Here is a 22,098-nt window from a genome sequence, read left to right as displayed (position 1 = left end):
TATGCCGATGTGAATTTCCCATGGGATCTTCTGCTGTTGCCCACCACGGCGGATTGGGAAACCAGCTGGAGGCCAGTGTGAAACGCATTTGCAAATGATCTGAAGGCCTGACCAACCCGGGCCTGGTTCTCCACGCCGCCAGCGGGCGAACTCGCCGGTGTGAAACCCGTTTGGAACAACGTGGCCTGCGGATGTCGGGGCTCAGCGCAACAAAGCCTGGGGCTGGCCCCGGAGTTCAGGCTGGAGGTCGCTCGCCAACCAGGACCACCACAGCGGTGGGCGGGAGGAGCATTTGGAGGGGAACCTTCCCAGATTCAGTGCCTTGGAGAGGGTCCCTCTTCCGGCCTCAGAACATTCCTGGAAATCCATCTTCTTTCTTCAACAGTGGGTCGGTGATGCTTTTCAATGTGGCACCCGGATCGGATGGCAAACTGCTCGCCATCAGGCCTGCCCCTGCCTCAGAATATGGCAACAAAACACCCGGTTGCATAATTAATAAGACCGAGGCCAGAAGATTTGCCAGTTATTTCCACCGGCCGCCGCAGTGGGATTTCCGCCCCCGACACGGGGCTTCGTCCCCAGATGGGAGGATTTTGTCCCAGCTTTCAATTCCAAATTATTTTTATTCATTTAAATGCCACCAGCAGGCAGGGTGGAATCTGAAACCAGCTTCTCCAAGCATTAGCCTGGGCCTGTGGTTTACTAGACCGGGAGACACTACCAGAGAATTGTTACAATCCAGGAATTGTTACAGTCCAGGAGGCCATTCGGCCCATCGTGTCTGCACCAGCTCTCTGAATGAGCAATTCGCCCAGTGCCATTTTCCCGCCTCCTCCCCGGAAACCTTTCACATTCTTCCTTTTCCGATAACAGTCTAATTCCTTTTCAAATGCTTTGATTAAACTTGCCTCCACCATGCCGCATTCCCCCTGGGGGGAGGTGGGGGGGTGGAAGAAATCAGGAATTCAGATTCTGACTGCATCACTTCACAATGGGGCAGCACGGTAGCACAGTGGTTAGCACTGTTGCGTCACAGCTCCAGGGTCACCGTTCGATTCCTGGCTTGGGTCACTGTCTGTGTGGAGTTTGCACGTTCTCCCCGTGTCTGCGTGGGTTTCCGCTCCGGTTTCCTCCCACAGTCCAAAGACGTGCAGGTTAGGTGGATTGGCCAGGCTAAATTGCCCTTAAGTGTCCAAAAGTTGCCCTTAGTGTTGGGTGGGGTTACTGGGTTGTGGGGATAGGGTGGGGGTGTGCGGTTGGGAAGGGTGCTCTTTCCAAGAGCCGGTGCAGACTCGATGGGCCGAATGGCCTCCTTCTGCACTGTAAATTCTATGACTATGACAATGGCTGAGTACCATCATTCGAAGGGTGACCAACCACTTATGCAGTGATCCTCGCTCAGCGTTGTGCGAGAATACGGTTAGGCCTGGTCTCGAACCCGGACTCTCGCTTGCTGAGCTATCTGCGGCAACGGAATCTCTCCCACTCTCCCGTTCCACAGTCCCTGGAGGGACGAAAGCACTTTGGAACCACTGTGCACTTTAAGCCTAGCCTGCAGGCAACATTCTTAACCAGGGGAGCAGATTGGAATGAGAATGATAGATTGTCAAATGCAATCAGACAGGGCCTTGTGCAAAGATTGTTCAGCGTTTGTCAGCCTTTAGCATTTCCTGGGATTTTATTGCCCAGGAGCCATAATCTTTTTCTAAAAATAAGATGAGGAAAGGGTGAATGGCTCAATGAACGAATCGAATGGGGTATGGGTGTTAAAACGGCATTGCCCGTTTCCCATTCTCTCTATCCTCCCCCATTGCATCAACACACACGGCACTACAGTGACCAAGCAGATGGACACATCTCCGTAGCTATATTAACGGTGAACCTTACAAATGTAGAAATCTAGATTAAGGACAGAAATCATTCAGCAGAGCACAGCTCAGTAGTCAGTCACTGGAAAGAGAAAAGAGAGGTCAATGTGACAGGCCGGTCGTTTCATCAGAGCCGTAGGACGTTCCATTTCCCTGGGCGCTGGAGTATGAGATAGAGTATTAACCAGTATCCTGTTGAATGGCAGGGCAGGCACAAAGTGTCAAATGGCCTCCTCCTGCTCCTATTTCCTGTGTGTCTGTTTCCCGAGATCCTTGCAGATGATCCCACTCGAAATACAAAGATAACCTTTCCCCATCAGATGGCAAGTTGGTATCTTCTGATTTTGAAAGGAATTCCCAATGAAGGTGCAATTTAGCCTGGCCAATCCACCGACCCTGCACATCTTTGGGTTGTGGGGGTGAGATTCACGCAGACACGGGGAGAATGTGCAAACTCCACACGGACAGTGACCTGGGGATGGGAACGAACCCGGGGCCTCGGCGCCGTGAGGCAGCAATGCTAACCACTGCACCCACGTGCCAGCTTCTGTTTTGATGCAAGGTCTTGACGGATGCCAACACCTGGCATGTGGGAACAAACGTGTTAATGGTTACCATGCTAATGGATATTTTGCTCTCGGAAGGGAATTGGCTATTGCAGGAGAGGATTTTCATTAGCAGAGAGATCAATAAACAAGAGATATAAAGTGATTGGCCAGGGGATTAGAGGATACTTCAGGGGAAATGTTTTCACACAGGGGGTGGCAGTGAGGGTCCTGGCTGAAAAGGTGGAAGGGGCAGAAACCCTTAAGGCTACACGAAAGACAAGGATGGTTCCTTTCTGTCCAGTACACAAAGGAAGGGCCGAGTGGCCTCCTACTGTGCTGTAAATTCCTATGATGCGTTATCAAACGTTGTATTTTGTGATCACAGCTGACTTTCGCTGACAATTCAAGGCCTGTGGGCTATCTATTCTTGCCAAAAAAATACAAAATTAATTTTGTAGTTCACGAGACTGCTTCAGTGATTCATCTAACTGATCTGGAGTGTGTTCGGTGATACAAACTGCACAGTATAAGAGGAAGGGATTGGAAGAACCGTAGCAAACACTATCGTCAGGGCTAAAGGGACCTTTGCTTAGCAACAGTCAACTTCTCTTCTGTTACAAAAGCACCGAAAAGGGAAGTTCCCAGCAGTATAATGGTCAGTACTGCGACATGGCCGATAGTTGTTCCCAGGAAGTTCCCAGCAGTATAATGGTCAGTACTGCGACATGGCCGATAGTTGTTCCCAGGAAGTTCCCAGCAGTATAATGGTCAGTACTGCGACATGGCCGATAGTTGTTCCCAGGAAGTTCCCAGCAGTATAATGGTCAGTACTGCGACATGGCCGATAGTTGTTCCCAGGAAGTTCCCAGCAGTATAATGGTCAGTACTGCGACATGGCCGATAGTTGTTCCCAGGAAGTTCCCAGCAGTATAATGGTCAGTACTGCGACATGGCCGATAGTTGTTCCCAGGAAGTTCCCAGCAGTATAATGGTCAGTACTGCGACATGGCCGATAGTTGTTCCCAGGAAGTTCCCAGCAGTATAATGGTCAGTACTGCGACATGGCCGATAGTTGTTCCCAGGAAGTTCCCAGCAGTATAATGTCCACCCTCGGGACAGTCTTCACCTGAATAGTGTTGGGGCCAGCCTTCTGGCGGATCCCGCAACGGGGGTGGTATAGAGGGCTTCAAACTAAATAGTGGGGGCGAGGGATCAAGTGAGGGAATAAATGAAAGAGGGAGGGCAAGGCAAGCGAGCAAGAAGGGTGACGATAATCAGAGTGTGGCAAACTGAAGAACAGGCCCAGCTGATAAATCGAGAGAGTATAAGTTTATTTTTTTTAAATTTAGAGTTACCCAATTCATTTTTTCCAATTAAGGGGCAATTTAGCGTGGCCAATACACCTACCCTGCACATCTTTGGGTTGTGGGGGTGAAACCCACGCAGACGCGGGGAGAATGTGCAAACGCCACAGGGACAGTGACCCAGGGCTGGGTTCAAACCCGGGTCCTTGGCACCATGAGGCAGCAGTGCTAACCACTGCGCCACCATGCTGCCCGAGAGAGTATAAATTAATAAAGAGATAGGATTAAATATCACTCGCAAATTCTATGATACTATGATTAATACTGCAATGAAATTCCTGTGAAAATCTACTAGTCGCCACATTCCGGCGCCTGTTCGGGTACACGGAGGGAGAATTCAGAATGTGCAATTCACCTTTCATTGCGTGTCTTTCATGTCTTGTGGGAGGAAACCGGAGCTCCCGGAGGAAACCCACACAGACACGGGGAGAACGTGCAGACCTCCGCACAGTCACCCAAGCCGAGAATCGAACCCGGGACCGCGGCGTTGTGAAGCAACAGTGCTAACCACTGTGCCATCGTGCCGTCCTACATCGGTTCACGACTGGGAGTTCAGCTCCCAGTGATGAAAATAATTCTAAGTGTGGGCTTAACCGGTGAGAAACACCCCAGGGCCCAAAAAAGTGATGACAAAGTGTGGTTAGCAGGCGGAGGGGAACCCGCAGACAGGAGCTGAGGAGAAACCACCAGCAAAACCCTGTCACAAATGACACTGAGAAACCTTTCCGTTAGATCGCGCCCTGCGTGTCTGTCTTAAAGAAGATGCAGAAAACCTCCCAGAAATCACAGGGAACCAAGGGACTTGCGAGAATGAGGAAATGAAATAAATTAGTTTATGAAATAAAGTAATACTGGAGAAATTAATGGACTGAAAGTTGATAAATCCCCTGCATCTGATGCCCTACATCCCAGAGTGTTGAAAGAGGTGGCTGTAGAGGTGGTGGTTCATTAATGGTCACCGTCCAAAATTTTGGAGACTCTGAAATGGTTCCTGCAGATTGGAAGGTGGCAAATGTAACTGTGCTATTTAACAAAAGAGGGAGAGACAGAACGGGAAACTACAGGCTCATTAATCTGGTAGGGAAAATGCTGGAATCTATTGTAAAGGATTTGATAACTGGACACTTAGTAATAGTAGGATTGGCCAGAGTCGAACGTGGATTCACAAATCATGACAAACCTCAAGAATCTTTTGAGGATGTAATTAGCAGAACAGATAAGGAAGGGGGAACCAGTGGATGTGGTGTGTTTGGATTTTCAGAAGGCTCTTGATAAGATCCGACACACAAGGTCAGTAAAACAATTGGAGCACGTGGGATTTGGGGTAATAAACTGGCATTGATTGAGAGAATTGGTTAACGGACAGAAAGCAGAGTCAGAATAAATAGGCCATTTTCAGGTTGGCAGCTTCGACTGGTGGGGTCCCACAAGGATCCGTGCGTGGGCCCCAGTTATTCACAATCGATATCAATGACTTGGATGTGTACACCAAGTGTAATATTTCCAAGTTTGCTGATGGCACAAAACTAGGTGGGAATGCGAGTTGTGAGGAGGATACAGAGAGGCTTCAAGGCAATCTTGACAGGCTGGATGAATGGGCAAGAACATGATAAATGGAATATAATGTGGAAAATGTGAAGTTATCCACTTTGGTCGGAAATGTAGAATATTTCTTAAAACAGTGAGAGATTGGGAAGTGTTGAAGTTCAAAGGGACTCGGGTGTCCTTGTCCATAACTCACTTAAAGCTATCATGCAGGTGGCAACAAGCAATTAGGAAGGCAAATGGTATGTTGGCCTTCATCGCAAAGGGATTTGAGTACAGGAGTAGAGAAGTCAGGGTGGCACGGTGGCGCAGTGGTTAGCACTGATGCCTCACGCCGCTGAGGACCACAGGTTTGATCCCAGCCCCGGGTCACTGTGCATCTGGAGTTTGCACATTCTCCCCGCGTCTACGTGGGTCTCACCCCCCACAAACCAAAGATGTGCAGGGTAGGTGAATTGGCCACACTAAATTGCCCCTTAATTGGAAAAGAAAATTGGGTACTCTAAATTTATTTTAAAAGAGTAGAGAAGTTTTGATGCAATTGTATAGAAACCTTGATAAGACCGACCGTACCTCGAGTATTGTGTACAGTGTTGGTCTCCTTATCTAAGGAAGGATATACTTGCTGTGGGGGGGATGGCAACTAAGGGATCACCAGACGGATTCTTGGGATGGCTGGATTGTCGCACGAGGAGTGATTGAGGATACTGGGCATGTACTCTCTAGAGTTTAGAAAAATTAGATGATCTCATTGAAGAGTCCAAAATTCTTACAGGGTTTGTCAGGGTAGATAGGAACATAGGAATTAGGAGCAGAGGTAGTGTTATGGGCCAGGGTTTAGAGAACCCCAAAGTGCATCATGGAGTTCACCTGACCCACAACTTTTACTAGATTGTGGTATGGGGAGCACATGGCCCACTCTACAGGTGTGGTACAGCAGAAATGGAAAAGTATTTTTTTTAAAGCAAAACAATGTTTTTCTATGAACTCAAGTTAACCTTTTTAAAACATAGTGAACATCTTAGCAACCATCAATTCAAATACAACCCCCAAAGAATACAACACTAAGTAATCCCTTAAGCTTTCCTTTTAACATCCATAAGACTTAAAACACCTTTTACCAGAAGCACATCAGGTTAAAGTCACTACTGCTATTAGTTTTAAATCACCAGGATCGATTTACGGTCTTTAGATTACAGAGAGAGATTCATACACCTTCTGGATGTGACTGCAGCTATCCAGCTCTGAAAACAAAACTAAAACACACCCTGCAGCAAACAGCCTAAAACAAAAGTAAAAAGCGGACAGACAGCCAACTCTACCCACTCTCTTGACATCACTGCAGTAATAAACACCCATTTCTTAAAGGTACTCTCACATGACAATAGGCAATTCAGCCCTTTGAGCTTGCTCCGCCATTCAATCAGATCATGGCTAGGGTAGATGTAAGAAGGATGTTTCCCCCTAGAACCAGGAGACACAGTCTCAGAATAAGATGGGGGCAATTGAGATGAGGAGGAATTTCTTCAATTACAGGGAATTCTTTAGAATTCTGGAGGGCTTTGAAGGTTCAGTCATGGAGCATGTTCAAGACTGAGATCAACAGTTTTCAAGATATTAAAGATATCAAAGGATATGGGGGACAGTGTGGTAAAATCATGTTGGCGTAAGCCAGCCATGATCTCATTGGATGGAAGGGCAGGCTGGAGGGCAGAATGGCCTACTCATGCTCCTATTTCCTGTTTTTCCAAGAGTGACACGAGCAGAACAAGAAGGCCGCAACTTGCAAGTTCCCCTCCAAGTCACGCGCAACCCTGACTGGGGAATACGTCACCGTTCCTTCAGCGTTACTGGTCCATAATCCTGGAACTCCCTCCTTAATAGCACTGTGGGTGTACCTGCAATACGTAGATTGTAACCGTTAACGGTTGCGGCTCATCACCACCTTTTCAAAGGCTATTCGGGACAGGCGCCAAACGCTGTCCTAGCCACTCATGGACAGCCAACATCCCCAAAACAGTTAAAAGAGATGGAAACAAATCCACTCAACGCATTATTGAGGAAAAAGGGTGTTCTTATTCCCATTCCAAACACAAAAAACAAAAGAATTCACAAAATAAGAAGCTCTTCAAAAAATGATTACAAGCGTGTCCTGTGCCAATATGTTTGGGATCAGTTATATCTGTCTGGCCTGAGGCAGACGGTTGAAATCCCATACCAGAGACTTTAGCACAAAATCCAGGCATACACTTGAGTGGGGTGTTGGCAGAAGGGAGTGCTGCACTGTTGGGAGGGGTTGCAGTGTCAGCTTCTAAACGAGACATTAAACTGTGGCTCTCGTCCACCCTTGAACGGAGCGGGCCCCTTTGCTCCGTTCGAAATTGGCCAGGAGATTTCTCCCTCCTGTCCCACCAAGTCAACCAAAACGGGTTCTCCGGTTACCGTGAATTGTGGGGTCTTGCTGTGCACCAAACGATTGCTGCGTTTCCTACAATACTGCACTTCAGAAGCGTTTCACTGGCTGCAAACTGAAGCGCTTTGTGACGTCCCGAGGTCGTGAAAGGCGCCATAGAAATGCAAATGCTTTCCGCCTGACCTCTGCTCCCTCTTCTCTTTTGTAAACGCAAATTCTGTGCCACCATTGAAAAGATTCAAGCAGCAAACTGAACCCTTTTTATGCCATTAACTCCATGAACATCCGCAGCATGATTAACCGCCAGGAAAGGAGGAGGAGGCGAAGAATCAATGGGAATCTCATTATTAATAGATTAGGAGGCCGTACTCCGGATACTCGGCTATGTTTCAACGTTGAACAACTTGTTTTCCATCCCTGGATTCTCGGGTTTCTGCTGAGGCGGCAGGGGATGGAGGGAGTAGCAGCAGTGACTACACAATGCACACGGCAGGTCTGCCCACAACTTTTATCACCAGGAGCCTCCCTGAGCAGAGATACTCATACATTTAAAACTCATTGGAAGCAGCCCCGATGCTGCGCCTCACCTGCCCCCTCCCACCCCAGCTCTTGGTGTTTACTGGAGTACAGTTCCGCGAGTTAGGGAGGCCTCCCTGTCCTAAACCCAGCCTCCCATGCGTGTGAACCTAGTCAATATACAGGCGGAGTGTTTGGCCCGACATTAAGTCACAGGCAGACACAATTTACTTGTCTTTTTTAAATAGAGTACCCAATGCTTTTCTTTCCAATTAAGGGGTATATTAGCCTGGCCAATTCACCTACCTTGCACATCTGATGGGGCTGGTTTAGCACACTGGGCTAAATCGCTGGCTTTTAAAGCAGACCAAGGCAGGCCAGCAGCACGGTTCAATTCCTGCACCAGCCTCCCTGAACAGGCACCGGAATGTGGCGACTAGGGGCTTTTCACAGTAACTTCATTTGAAGCCTACTTGTGACAATAAGCAACTTTCATTTCATTTCATTTTCATCTTTGGGTTGTGGGGGTGAGACCCACGCAGACACAAGGAGAATGTGCAAACTCCACCCGGGGCCGGGATCGAACCTGGGTTCTCGGCGCAACTAGCTGTCAAAAGCTGCCTCTGCGTTCCTCACCCCTTACTTTGCTCCCACTACTGTCTCCCCCCCCCCCCCCCCCCCCGGACTGGGATCGCGCTTGCTCAGCCGTGGCGAGGGATAGAGGAGGGGACGTCTCTGGTCTGTACTCCTCTGTTCCAGATTAAATAACGCACTTACTGCTCACGACGACACCGATAAGATCACATCCATTCCTGTCAACCCAAATTTGCACTCGGGGAAGATAGTGGCGTCAGCACAGAACCCAGCAAGGTTGAAGGACAGCAGAGAGAGAGCGAGTCACCGTGACAGGTTAGAGACAAGGGAGTTTTTAAAAAGCACCTTGCATTACTCACAAGCTAAACAGTTGCTATGCTTCGGAGTCCTCAGCAAAGCCTGAGAGTAGCTTTAGCTGGTTGACGAGCAGGACCCGCCCCCCCCCCCCCCCTCCCAGCTAGAGAAGTGCTGACATTGAGCGTATAATTAATATTCATATAATTACATGCTCATTCACAGCTTCGTTGCAGCGACTGATTAAGCGGCGAGCTCCTCCAGCAAGTCAGCACAGCCTCGCAGATAATGACTAGTAAAATACAGGCAAATTAAGGCATGTAAATTAGATGTAAAATAAATGTACTTCTTGTTTAACAGTTCCTCCTTCTTTGCACGGCTGCTTTTCGCAAAAGAGTTTTTGTTTTTAAACAGAACATTACCCGTTCGTTATCAATATGTATTAGAACAGCGACTCCCAGGATAAGCACTCTGCAGAGAATTGTTTGAAGGTTGACACGGTTTGCCCCACCTTTCGCCAACACTTTTTCTCAGTTACAGTCAGCTGTTCTGTTTTGATTGGCAGTGATCAAAACGCAGAGAGAGAGAGAGAATGAGCCAAGCACTAGGCAGCACACATCCCAACAGATGATTGGGTAAACTCCTGTAAACAGTGAATCTCCGAGGTGGGTGATTAGTCTCAGCGGAATGCATCATGCAGGAGATACAGCAGGATGGGGGCTGGAGTATATAACTGTAAACCAGTTGTTATTGCACCTTGCATTGGTGCCAGCTGTATTAAACCAACGCACAGGCCTATTACACCAGCATGCTTTAGCTGTACTCCTATTATCCTTCTCACAACAAAGGACAGGTCGGTAACAACGACTAATCATAGAATTTACAGTGCATAAGGAGGCCATTTCGCCCATCACGTCTACACCAGCCCTTGGAAAGAGCACCCCACTTAAGCCCTCCACCCTATCCCCATAACCCTGTAACCACACCCAACCTTTTTTTTTCAATAAATTTAGATTACCCAATTCATTTTTTTCCAATTAAGGGGCAATTTAGCCTGGCCAATCCACCTACCCTGCACATCTTTGGGTTGTGGGGGGCGAAAGCCACGCAAACACGGGGAGAATGTGCAAACTCCACACGGACAGTGACCCAGAGCCGGGATCGAACCTGGGTCCTCAGCGCCGTGAGGCAGCAGGGCTAACCCACTGCGCCACCGTGCTGCCCACTACCCAACCTTTTTGGACACTAAGGGCAATTTATCATGGCCAATGCACCCTCATTATCTCGGCTGCGAGTCTAGGTCACCTCCTGAATTCAGGGAAAGCAAAACAACTCATTGTTGATCTTGCCTGCCGTTTACTATTTAGGTAGATGTGATGTGAAAATTCCGCGACAGGATCAGACGGGACCAGTTGTTGGGGGGGGGGGGGGGGGATACCTCCAAATTGCCACCCTAGGAATGAGGCCCCACTACAGCTCCTTGTCTGGGGAGCTGGGTGCTCCACAGATGGATAATGAGGCCAGCACAGGCAAATACATCACATGATTATCAAGACAAATGATCACAAGATATACCAGGACGGGGAGGAGGATATGCTCACCAGCAAGTCGTGTCGGAAGTGGCTTAGCTGCCGACACCCTCGCCTCTGAATTGCAAGGCCCCAGGTTAAGGTCGCACTCCAGGACTCCAGCACACAAATCAAGGCTGGCATTCCAGTCCAGTACTGAGGGAGTGCAGCACAGTCAGAGGTGCCGCCTTTTGGATGAGATCTTAAACCAAGGCACTATCTGACTGGCGTATAAGAAGCCATGGCACTATTTTGAAGAAGAGGAGAGGAGCTCTCCCCGGCGTCCTGGCCAATATTTACACTCAACCAAACATCACTAAAACCTATCTGGTTGTTATCACACTGCTGCATGCAAATTGGCTGCCGCGTTTAAACAGTGGCAACACTTCAGAATATTTCACTGGCCGTGAAGCACTTTGAGACACCCAGCGATCGTGAAAAGTGCTATAAATACAGGCCTTACTCTCTAACCTTAAATAGCTTGGGCTCTTTTGCTGAGGAAAGGGATGGTGCGGTGGTGACCTAATTGAGGGTCTTCAAAATTGTGAAGGGATAATAGGCAGTGGGGCAGCACAGTGGTTAGCTATCTCACAGTGCTAGGTTCAATTCCAGCCTTGGGTGACTGTGTCGAGTTTGCACTTTCTCCCCGTGTGTGCGTGGGTTTCCTCCGGGTGCTCCGGTTTCCTCCCACAGTCCAAAGAGGTGCAGGTTAGGTGGATTGGCCATGATCAATGCACGGGGTTACGGGGATAGGGCGGGGGAGTGGGCCTAGGTAGGGTGCTCTTTTCGGAGGGTTGGTGCAGAATCGACGGGCCAAATGGCCTCCGTCTGCACTGTAGGGATTCTATGGATTTCAAAGGGCAGACATAGAGATGGTGTCCTCACTTCTGGGGGGGGGGGGGTGGGTGGGGAGGGTGGGGAGGGTGGGGAGGGTGGGGAGGGTAGGGAGGGTGGGGAGGGTGGGGAGGGGTGGGTGGGGTGGGTAGGGAGGGTGGGGAGGGTAGTGAGGGTGGGGAGGGTAGGGAGGGTGGGGAGGGTAGGGAGGGTGGGGAGGGTAGGGAGGGTAGGGAGGGTGGTGAGGGTAGGGAGGGGAGGGAGGGGAGGGGAGGGGAGGGTGGGGAGGGGAGGGGAGGGTGGGGAGGGGAGGGTGGGGTGGGAGGGTGGGGAGGGTAGGGAGGGTAGGGAGGATAGGGAGGGTGGGGAGGGTGGGGAGGGGAGGGTGGGGTGGGGTGGGTAGGGAGGGTAGGGTGGGTGGGGTGGGGTGGGGTGGGGTGGGGTGGGATTCTTATGTTGAAGGGATCACTCCAGTCCTTATTATGTGCAGAGACACCAGCACAGGGGAGATGGGCCAAATGGCCCCCCTTTCTGTGCTGTCGCTTCCATGAAAGCAGAAGATATTTATCCGACCTCCTCCTGTCAAAGTTTGACTAGTGCTGAAACTTGTACGAAAGATATTAACACAACGTTAACTTTGCTTTCCCACAAGGCAACTTGTCTAGATGAAGACTTGGATTAGACCGCAGTCCAGTGACCACAGTGATCCTCAAACATGCTCTCTCTAGGGTTCAAGCCCAGATCTTACGGTTTGCATTCTAACTTTACAAAATTCTAGTAGAGATTATCTTCCAGTGTTGTCTTCAGCCGGTCTGATTAATTGGCGATTAATTATGTGTTTGATTATTAGCCAGGTGAACTGTTAAACGGGAAATCATTAAAGTAATGATCATTCGACCGATTTGAAGAGTTAGACCAGAGCAGAGAATTAATGTCGGCTTATCGTTCATTACGAGGCTACAAAACGAGGGAATAGTTGTACAATTAAAAGTTAATTAGCACGGTCACAATTACTCGCTGATCACCTAATGAGGAGAGGGTGTTAGAATTAGTGAATACATTTGCTCTAATTTACTAATTATCAGTTGAAAAAGAAACTAGGAGCAGAGTCGGCTGGCTCAAGCTTTTGCTCTGCCACTTTCCGCCCTCTCTCAGAACACTCAATTCCAACAGAGTCTGAAAACTCTATCAATCTCAGCCTTGAATGCGGTCAATGACCGAGGGCGGGATTCACCAGCCGTGTCCGCTCCCGGCGACCGGAAATTCCTGCCCGAGGTCGATGGACCTTCACACAGTCCGCGTCCCGCCGTGGCAACCTTGCAGTGGGCAGGGGCGGAAGAATCCAGAACTGAGAGCGTAAAGGGATAAGAGGGTCGCTAGGACAGAAAATTCCAAAGATTCACAATTCTAAAGTGAATAAAAATATTAAATCTAGATTAAAATATAACAATTGAGGGAAGCACGGTGGTGCAGTGGGTTAGCCCTGCTGCCTCACGGCGCGAAGGTCCCAGGTTCGATCCCGGCTCTGGGTCACTGTCCGTGTGGAGTTTGCACATTCTCCCCGTGTCTGCGTGGGTTTCGCCCCCACAACCCAAAAAGATGTGCAGGGTAGGGGGATTGGCCATGCTAAATGGCTCCTTAATTGGAAAAAATGAATCAGGTACTCTAAATTTAAAAATGTATCTAACAATTGAATGATAAATATAAATGAAATGCAACATTTAAAAAATGCATTCAAATATTAAACGCAAAATTAATGAGGTCAGATGCAAGACAACATAAAATAAATTAAAGACACCAACTAAACGTAATAAATTAAAATGTAAAGTAGAATGTGGAACAAAAATTACGCAAAATATCCAAACATTTTGAAGATATTAAAATAAACAAAAGGGAATACAAGCGTTTCATAAAATTAGGGTACGAGACAGAATGAAACTAAAATATTTTTTAAAAATTATAAATAAAACTGTAGAAATTTCAATAAAACCTGAGCAGAATTAAAAATAAAACGTTAAATCAGAAATCAAAATGCAAAGGAAACAACGTGATTTAATATCCAATAACAGTCATCCAAGTCGCAAATCGAACCTGGGACCCAGGAGCTGTGAAGTGACAATGCTAACCACTGTGCTACCGTGCCGCTTGCTGGTTATTAGTTATCAGCTAGTTATTAGCATATGGATAGTTATCTGCTGGTTATTAGTTAGCAGCTGACTAGTTATCTGCTGGTTATTATGGCTGGTTAGTTATGGGATGTTATTAGTTAGTGGCTGGTTATTAGTTAGTGGCTGGTTAGTTATCTGCTGGATATTAGTTAGTAGCTGGTTAGTTACTTACTGGTTATTAGTTAGTGGCTGGTTAGTTATCTGCTGGGTATTAGTTAGTGGCTGATTAGTTATCTGCTGGGTATTAGTTAGCAGCTGGTTAGTTATCTGCTGGGTATTAGTTAGTGGCTGATTAGTTATCTGCTGGGTATTAGTTAGCAGCTGGTTAGTTATCTGCTGGGTATTGTTAGCAGTTGGTTAGTTACCTGCTGGTTATTAGTTTGCAGCTGGTTAGTTACTTGCTGGTTATCAGTTAGCGGCTGGTTATCTGGTGGGTAGTAGCGGCTGGTTAGTTACTTGCTGGTTATTAGTCAGCGGTTCGTTAGTTACCTAGTTATTAGTTAGCAGCTGGTTAGTTGTCTGCTGGTTATTAGTTAGTGGCTGGTCCGTTATCTGCTGGGTATTAGTTACCGGCTGGTTAGTTATCTGCTTCGTGTTAGTTAGCGACTGGTTAATTATCTGCTGGTTAATAGTGATTGGTTATTTGGTGGGTAGTAGCAGCTGATTAGTTACCGGCTGGGTATTAGTTAGCAGTTGGTTAGTTACCTGCAGGATATTAGTTAGTGGTTGGTTAGTTATCTGGCGGGTATTAGTTAGTGACTGGTTAGTTATCTGTTGGTTATTAGTTAGTGGATGGTCAGTTACCTGCAGGGTATTAGTTAGCAGTTGGTTAGTTACCTGCTGGTTATTAGTTAATGGCTGGTTAGTTATCTGATGGGTATTAGTTAGCGGCTGGTTAGTTATCTGCTGGTTATTAGTTAGCGGATGGTTAGTTACCTAATAGTTAGTGGTTGGTTAGTTATCTGCTGGGTATTAGTTAGCGGCTGGTTAGTTATCTGCTAGTTATTAGTTAGTGGCTGGTTCGTTATCTGCTGGTATTAGCAGCTGGTTAGTTATCCGCTGGGTACTAGTTAGTGGCTGGTAAGTTATCTGGTGGGTATTAGTTAGCAGCTGGGTATGTTAGCAGTTGGTTAGTTACCTGCTGGTTATTAGTTAGTGGTTGGTAAGTTAACTGCTGGTTATTAGTTAGTGGCTGGTTAGTTATCTGCTGGGTATCTGTTATCTGTGGGGCAGCACGGTAGCATTGTGGATAGCACAATTACTTCACAGCTCCAGGGTCCTGGTCCCAGGTTCGATTCCGGCTTGGGTCACTGCCTGTGCGGAGTCTGCACATCCTCCCCGTGTGTGCGTGAGTTTCCTCCGGGTGCTCCGGTTTCCTCCCACAGTATAAAGATGTGCAGGTTAGGTGGATTGGCCATGATAAATTGCCCTTAGTGTCCAAAATTGCCCTTAGTGTTGAGTGGGGTTACTGGGTTATGGGGATAGGGTGGAGGTGTTGACCTTGGGTCGGGTGCTCTTTCCAAGAGCCGGTGCAGGCTCGATGGGCCGAATGGCCTCCTTCTGCACTGTAAATTCTATGATAATCTATGATTAGTTAGCAGCTGATTAGTTATCTGGTTATTAGTTAGTGGCTGGTTAGTTATCTGCTGGGTATTAGTTAGCAGTTGGTTAGTTACCTGCTGGTTATTAGTTAGTGGCTGGTAAGTTATCTGCTGTGTATTAATTAGCAGCTGATTAGTTATATGCTGCGTATTAGTTAGTGGTTGGTTAGTTACCTGGTTATTAGTTAGTGGTTGTTTAGTCACCTGCTGGTTATTAGTTAGCGGCTGGTTAATTACTTGCTGGTTATTAGTTAGCGGTTGGTTAGTTACCTGCTGGTTATTAGTTAGTGACTGGTTAGTTATGGTCTGGTCAGTAACAGGTTAACCTGCACCATCACATCCATCACTGCGTGTTGGGCCTGGGTGGGGATTCCCGCTGCCGCACTCACCGCTCTGCGCCGCCCTGCGGCCGGGCTGCAGTGGGGGTGAGAGGGGTGCCCGCTGCCCGCTCCCGGTGCCGCCTCCGCCGCGGCTCCTCACCGCCGCCTCCCGTCTCCAAGGGCCCGTTGCTAGGGACCCGCCCTCTGGCGTCACTGTGGGCGGGGTCTGAGGGAGGGGGGCGGGGCCCGCGGAGGGTGGGGGCGGGGTCCGCGGAGGGAGGGGGCGGGGCCCGCGGAGGGTGGCGGCGGGGTCCGCGGAGGGTGGGGGCGGGCGGAGGCGGTGGAGGGGGCGGGGCCCGAGGAGGTAGGGGGCGGAGTCCGCGAAGGGAGGGGCGGGACCCGTTCCCCCACCACGTGATCGGCCGGCGTTGACGTCGACGGCCGTCGGAATGGCTGACGCGCCTGGGACTGGTCGCGTCATTGTGCCATCACGTGACCGAGCTTCAATGACGTATGGGCTGGCAGGGAGCTTCTCACGTGATCTGAACTCAATGTTGCCAACGTTGGCCCCATTCAGAATAAAGAGCATTCCTGATCCCAAAACACAGCCGCAAAGCACTTTGCAGCCAATTAAATACCTTTTTTTTTGGAAGCACAGTCACTTTTGTAATGTAGGAAGCACAACAACCAATTAGCACACAGCAAGATCCCACACACACAACAATGCTACAATGGCAAGTTAATCCGCCTTTCTGATGTTGGCCGAAGGATACATTTCAGCTGGGACACAGCTCTGTACAGGGTGGGATTCTCTGGCCGCAACCTCAGCCCGACTGGAATTCCCGCCCGCGGTCAATGGACCTTTACATGGTCCGCGTTCCGCCCTTGGCGATCTTGCAGCGGACAGAGTAGAAGAATCCAGCCCACAGAGTCCTCACAGCTCATACAGTGCTCAATACAGCGTGGCACTCCGGGGGTTGCTGCCCTGGGGAGTGTGGAGTCATGCCCCCCCCCAAAAAACATCACCTCTGACTTGGGAAGTGAGCGTGCGGCCCACCCCAGCAGCAGTTGGCACACTGGACTATCAGTTATCGGCCCGAGCCGATGCCCTCACGTACCTGCAACCTCCGACCTGCTCCGAGTCACATCCGTTGCTGACAGAATTCAATGTCTCCTGTTGCTTCCTTTTACTTTAGAATTCTCATCCTCAGGCTCGGAACTGTCCGAGACCTCGCCCCAATACCTCTGTAAATGCCTCAGGAACTATAACCATCCAATATTGCTGTGCTGCACTAATTTCAGCCTCTTGTCCCCAATTTCCATCGCTCCACTCCTGCCGGCCCTGCCTTCAGCTGCCTGGGTCCTAAACTCCAGAATTCCGCCCCCAAACGTTGCTGCCTCTCGACCTCTCTTCCCTCCTTTTCGACGCCCCTTGAACCTCCCTCTTAGGCCAAGCTTTTGGTCACCTGTCCTAACATCTCCTTATATGGTTCGGTGTGAAATTTTATTTCATAATCACTTTTGTGAAGCAGCACTTTGGGATGCTTTGCTACTGCGAAGGCGCTATATAAAGGCAAAACTGTTCCTGATGCGAATCTGCTGCTGGTGGGCGTCCCAGCTGCTGCCCACTGCAGGCAGGCACTGACCATTCGGCTGATGCCTTGAGTGGGCAAAGGGCCTGGCACCATAAGGCTCAGCTTGGGTGGTGAGGACGATGAGAAACAACTGGTAGGAAATGGTCTGATTGCCAATAAGTGCCATTCGTACCACTCAAGTGCCAGGCACAAACCATCTCCAACAGGAGAGAATCTAGCCAATCGGGCAGGAGATACAGAAGTCTGAGAACACGAACAGACTCAAACACAGCTTCTTCCCCACTGTTACCAGACTCCTAAATGACCCTCTTATGGACTGACCTCATTAACACTACACCCTGTATGTTTCAACCGATACCAATGCTTATGTAGTTACATTGTATACCTTGTGTTGTCCTATTATGTATTTTCTTTTATTCCCTTTTCTTCCCATGTATATGCGCGGGTAATTGCATGAGCATTTGAGGGAAATTAACTTACCGAGTATAATGAGAGGTAAACGCGAGGTATCAGTGCTAACCACTATGCTACTATGATTGCGAGCTGAGATGGTTTCTGTTGTTTGAGTGGGAATAAAGATAGCAGTTAAGTGTTATTGTGTCACTGTATTGGTCAGCATTGTTTAAGGGGTAATTGTAGCTATTTTCTTGTGTGATGTTGAAGATATTTTAATACCCTGTTAGTAATAAAGTTTGTTTTAATCTACCATCTCCCTATTTGGGCGGCACAGTGGTTAGCACTGCTGCCTCACAGCTCCTGGGTCGCAGGTTCAATTCCGGCCTCGGGTGGACTATCTGTGCGGAGCCTGCACGTTCTCCCCGTGTCTGTGTGGATTTCCTTCCGGGTGCTCCGGTTTCCTCCCACAGTCCAAAGCTGTGCAGGTTAGGTGGATTGGCCACGCTAAATTGCCCCTTGGTGCCCAGTGGTTAGGTGGGGTAACGGGGTTACAGGAATAGGGCAGGGGTGCGGGCCTGGGTAGGGTGCTGTTTCAGAAGGTTGGTGCAGACCCGTGGGCTGAATGGTCGCCTTGTGCACTGTAGGGATTCTATGATTCTATTTAGCGTGGAGTCACCCCTGGAGTGAGGTACCCCTCCCTCACAGTCTTGCAGGATTAAAATAACATATTGGGCTTTCTGCCCAGTATCCGAGCCACTGTTGGGATCTGATCCGGGATCGTAATATGATGGAATGAGCCTCCGGGGCCTCTGAGTGGGTGATCTTGGCCCACCAAGAGACACTGCGCGAAGGTGGACAGTGTTCAGCCGTTTTGTCCTGGCCCAGTACATGTCGTCCAGGTCTCAGCATTGTCAAGGAGAACTCTGAGGCTGGGTAGAACTCGCAGCTGGGCCATCTCAGTCAGGGTGCTCTTACCCCCCACACTCCCTTCAGCACCTTGGAAAGTGACCGCTGCCACTTGTGCAATGCACAGAATTGTGAGCAGTGGAATGGAACTGCGGCACGGTTACAGCACGGAGCGAGGCCCTTCGGCCCATCCAGCCCCTGCTGGCTGACACAAGCAATTTGGTTCGTCCCACCTGCCCCATCCCCATCCTGGTGAAACTGAGGCGGTGTGAGTGCAGAATTCCGGAATCTGGGGTCAAGCAGCCCACCTTTAAGTATAACGTCTTCAGGGGACCCGAGAAGGTTTATCATGGGTTTATCCAAACATGGGTTTATTTTTTAGTCGAAAGAAAAGGCCGCAAAGCGGGGTACAGCAAATAGACCCCAGCCGGGATTGCCGATTCGGCAAGGTAGCACAGTGGTTAGCACTGTGGCCTCACAGCGCCAGGGACCCGGGTTCGATTCCCGGCTTGGGTCACTGTCTGTGCGGAGTCTGCCCGTTCTCCCTGTGGATTCCCTCCGGCTGCTCCGGTTTCCTCCCACAAGTCCTGAAAGACGTGCTTGTTGGGTGAATTGGACATTCTGAATTCTCCCTCTGTGTACCCGAACAGGCGCCGGAATGTGGCGACTAGGGGCTTTTCACAGTAACTTCATTGCAGTGTTAATGTAAGCCGACTTGTGACAATAAAGATTATTATTATTAGGCCGATCCCAATCCGGGCCGTCTTTTAAAGGTCGATTCCACCAGCCAGCAGCTCATGGGCCTCCGCCCCTCCGCGGCGGAGCTCGTACTCCACGAGCCCCACAGGGAAATTCAGACGCATTAAGCATAATGATTAAAATGACAAGGCATGAAATAATACTGAGGTGAGATCCCAAACGGCATGTGTGATCCAGATTTTCGCTGGCAAATCCTGCTGCTCAGCGCTCTGCCCTGTGGCGACAGGAGGAATTACAAGTGGCATTTGCCCGTGCCGGCCACCAGATGGGGCACGCGAGCAAGCAATGGGCAGGATGGCTCCCAGTAACAGTGGCCGAGTGAGAAGTCTCACAACACCAGGTTAAAGTCCAACAGGTTTGTTTTGAATCACCAGCTTTCGGAGCACTGCTCCTTTCTCAGGTTAATGAAGTGGCGGAATGAAGAGAAACATGTATATGGAAAAAGTCAAAGATGCAAGACGATATTTTGAATGAGAGTCTTTGCAGGTAATTAAGTCTTTACAGGTGTAGATGGAGCAATTGGAGAGAGAGATGATCACAGGTTAAAGAGGTGTGAATTGTCTCAAGCCAGGACAGTTGGTAGGATTTTGCAACCTAGGCAAGATGGTGGGGGGGTGAATGTAATGCGACATGAATCCCAGGTCCTGGTTGAGGCCGTACTCATGTGTGTTGGCTATAAGTTTCTGCTCGGCGATCCTGCGTTGCCGCGCGTCCTGAAGGCTGTCTTGGAGAACGCTTACCCGGAGATCAGAGGCTGAATGCCCTTGACTGGTGAAGTATTCCCCGACTGGAAGGGAACATTCCTGCCTGGTGATTGTCGCACGATGCCCGTTCATCTGTTGTTGCAGCGTCTGCATGTACCCTTTTCTTCTTTTATTCTGTCCTTTCTGTGGCTCTGTTCCGATTATGGCAATCAGTGAATTTGTCTTTCTTTCTATGTTATCTCTGTCCTAATGCTCAGAGTCGCCAGGTATCAATGATACCACCACAAGGTTCAACCGGATATCGATCAAAGAGCCTAACACCAGTTAGTCAGTTCAAGGTCAAGGGTACTTTATTTACACACAATTAGTCATGTAACATAAACACTATTAGTTAACTACACCTATCGACTAAGACAACCTGTACTTAACTTTGGGCACCCGGCTAAGGTCAGAGAAACAGTGGCCGCTGTTCGATTCTGGATCTATCGAGTCCGAAGGAGTAACTGCTGCTCAGCTGGGCTCATCCATCTGGTAGCGAGCGATGAACTTGGACTTGCTTCTGGTGTTGCTGCGATTGACGATGGCCGTCTGGTAGCGAGCAATGAACTTGGACTTGCTTCTGGTGTTGCTGCGATTGACGATGGCCGTCTGGTAGCGAGCTATGAACTTGGACTTGCTTCTGGTGTTGCTGCGATTGACGATGGCCGTGAGCGGGGTACCAGGACCAAGAGAGGACGAACATCTGGCGGACTCTCTTCTTATACTCGGGAGGTTTTCGCGCTCTTTTGGGCGGCCCTTCAGTTTGGACCCCACTGATTGGCTGATCCCTGATCACTCCGTTCGATTTCTAACCAATAAATGGGCGTGGATCTGGATGGCTGGGCGTGTCCCAAGCGGTCACTGACCCCGTTGTTTACGCTTCCCTCGGACAGGGAGTGGCGCCAGAATGTCTGGGACTGTCCCGTTCGCTCGAGGACCAGTCCTTTGTCCTGGTGAAGATGGGCCATCAATGCTAATCAGCCCCATTAACCTGCTAATTGGTCGGAGTTTCGATACCGTCTGGCCTTCTTGCTGACAAATATACATTTCAGGCTCTGAGCCTGCCTGAGTCTTGGCTTGTCCATTTTACCCACTAGGCTTTGCGAGTTTCTCTGCCCCTAGTTGTAAGTGGCCATCCCAGATGGCTACACCATGACTTCATGGACCGAGACGACACCCATCCCCTATCTCAGGTTCCTTCCTACCGCCCCAGATCCAGCACGTCACAGGACAGGGTTGTAAGCTGTTAGGACGCCCAGACACACGTAAAGAAGGGCTAGGTCAAGGAGCTGCTGAGGAGAGCGAGGTGGAGGGAGTCGGAGAGGCTTTACAAGGAGGGAGGGAAGCCCAGAGCCCTGAGCCCCCAGGCAGCCGACGGCACGTCCGCGGCGATGGACGAGTGACGGGAATCGAAGATCGGCAAGAGGCCCAGAATGAGAGGAGCGCAGAGATCTCGGAGGGCTTCGGCCCAGAGCAGATCACGGAGATAGGGAGGAATGAGGGCCCGGGGAGGGATTGGAAAACGAGGATGCGAATGTCAAAAAACAAGATGTTGTTTGACTGGGAACCAATATAGATCAGCGAGTTTTATTTTCATTCTTCCGCGGAATGTGATCGTTGCTGGGAGTCGCACATTGCTGGAATATTAAAGGACCACTCGCTGTGTCTAAAAGCTATTATGCTGTCACCTCTCTCAGGTGGAGGTGAAAGATCCCGTGGCCACTATTCCGGCAACTGACATCACCCAAAAGCACGGCCAATTGTGGGATCTTGCTGTGTGCCGAATGGACACCGTGCCTGCTGACTTAACGGCACTTCACTCTATATGGAATGCTCTATATGGGCTGCACGGTAACACAGTGGTTAGCACAGTTGCTTCACAGCTCCAGGGTCCCAGGTTCGATTCCCGGCTTGGGTCAATGTCTGTGCGGAGTCTGCACGTCCTCCCCGTGTCTGCGTGGGTTCCCTCCGGGTGCTCCGGTTTCCTCCCACGGTCAGAAGGTGTGCTGGTTAGGGGGATTGGCCATGATAAATTGCCCTTAGTGTCCAAAAGGTTAGGTGGGGTT

General features: G+C 49.5%; 1 protein-coding gene and 1 long non-coding RNA gene across 18 annotated transcripts in view; one reads left to right on the top strand and one right to left on the bottom strand.

Annotated features, from left to right (window-relative positions):
• Positions 1–16,868, bottom strand: part of klc3 (kinesin light chain 3) — an 84,242-nt gene extending 67,374 nt beyond the window's left edge. For 6 of the 17 annotated variants that reach the window (XR_005458894.1, XR_005458895.1, XM_038785771.1 and 3 more), the window contains exon 1: positions 9,032–9,170. The gene's annotated coding sequence lies outside the window, so the exon portion shown is untranslated. Of the gene's footprint in view, positions 1–7,767; positions 7,787–9,031; positions 9,171–9,207; positions 9,228–9,564; positions 9,701–15,583; positions 15,606–15,702; positions 15,825–16,751 lie in introns of those variants that run through there. The other 11 variants (XM_038785774.1, XM_038785781.1, XM_038785773.1 and 8 more) reach the window with 10 other exon arrangements.
• LOC119957708 overlaps positions 9,038–22,098 on the top strand; it is a 40,889-nt gene continuing 27,828 nt past the window's right edge. Inside the window, exons 1-2 of the long non-coding RNA XR_005458896.1 lie at positions 9,038–9,163; positions 12,197–12,293. This is a non-coding gene — a long non-coding RNA (uncharacterized LOC119957708). The remainder of the gene's footprint in view (positions 9,164–12,196; positions 12,294–22,098) is intronic.

The sequence above is a fragment of the Scyliorhinus canicula genome, chromosome 27 (genome assembly GCF_902713615.1).
Source record: "Scyliorhinus canicula chromosome 27, sScyCan1.1, whole genome shotgun sequence".
Lineage (NCBI taxonomy): Eukaryota > Metazoa > Chordata > Chondrichthyes > Carcharhiniformes > Scyliorhinidae > Scyliorhinus > Scyliorhinus canicula.
Note: the sequence above shows the minus strand (reverse complement) of the source record. Positions and strands in the feature narration are given on the sequence as shown.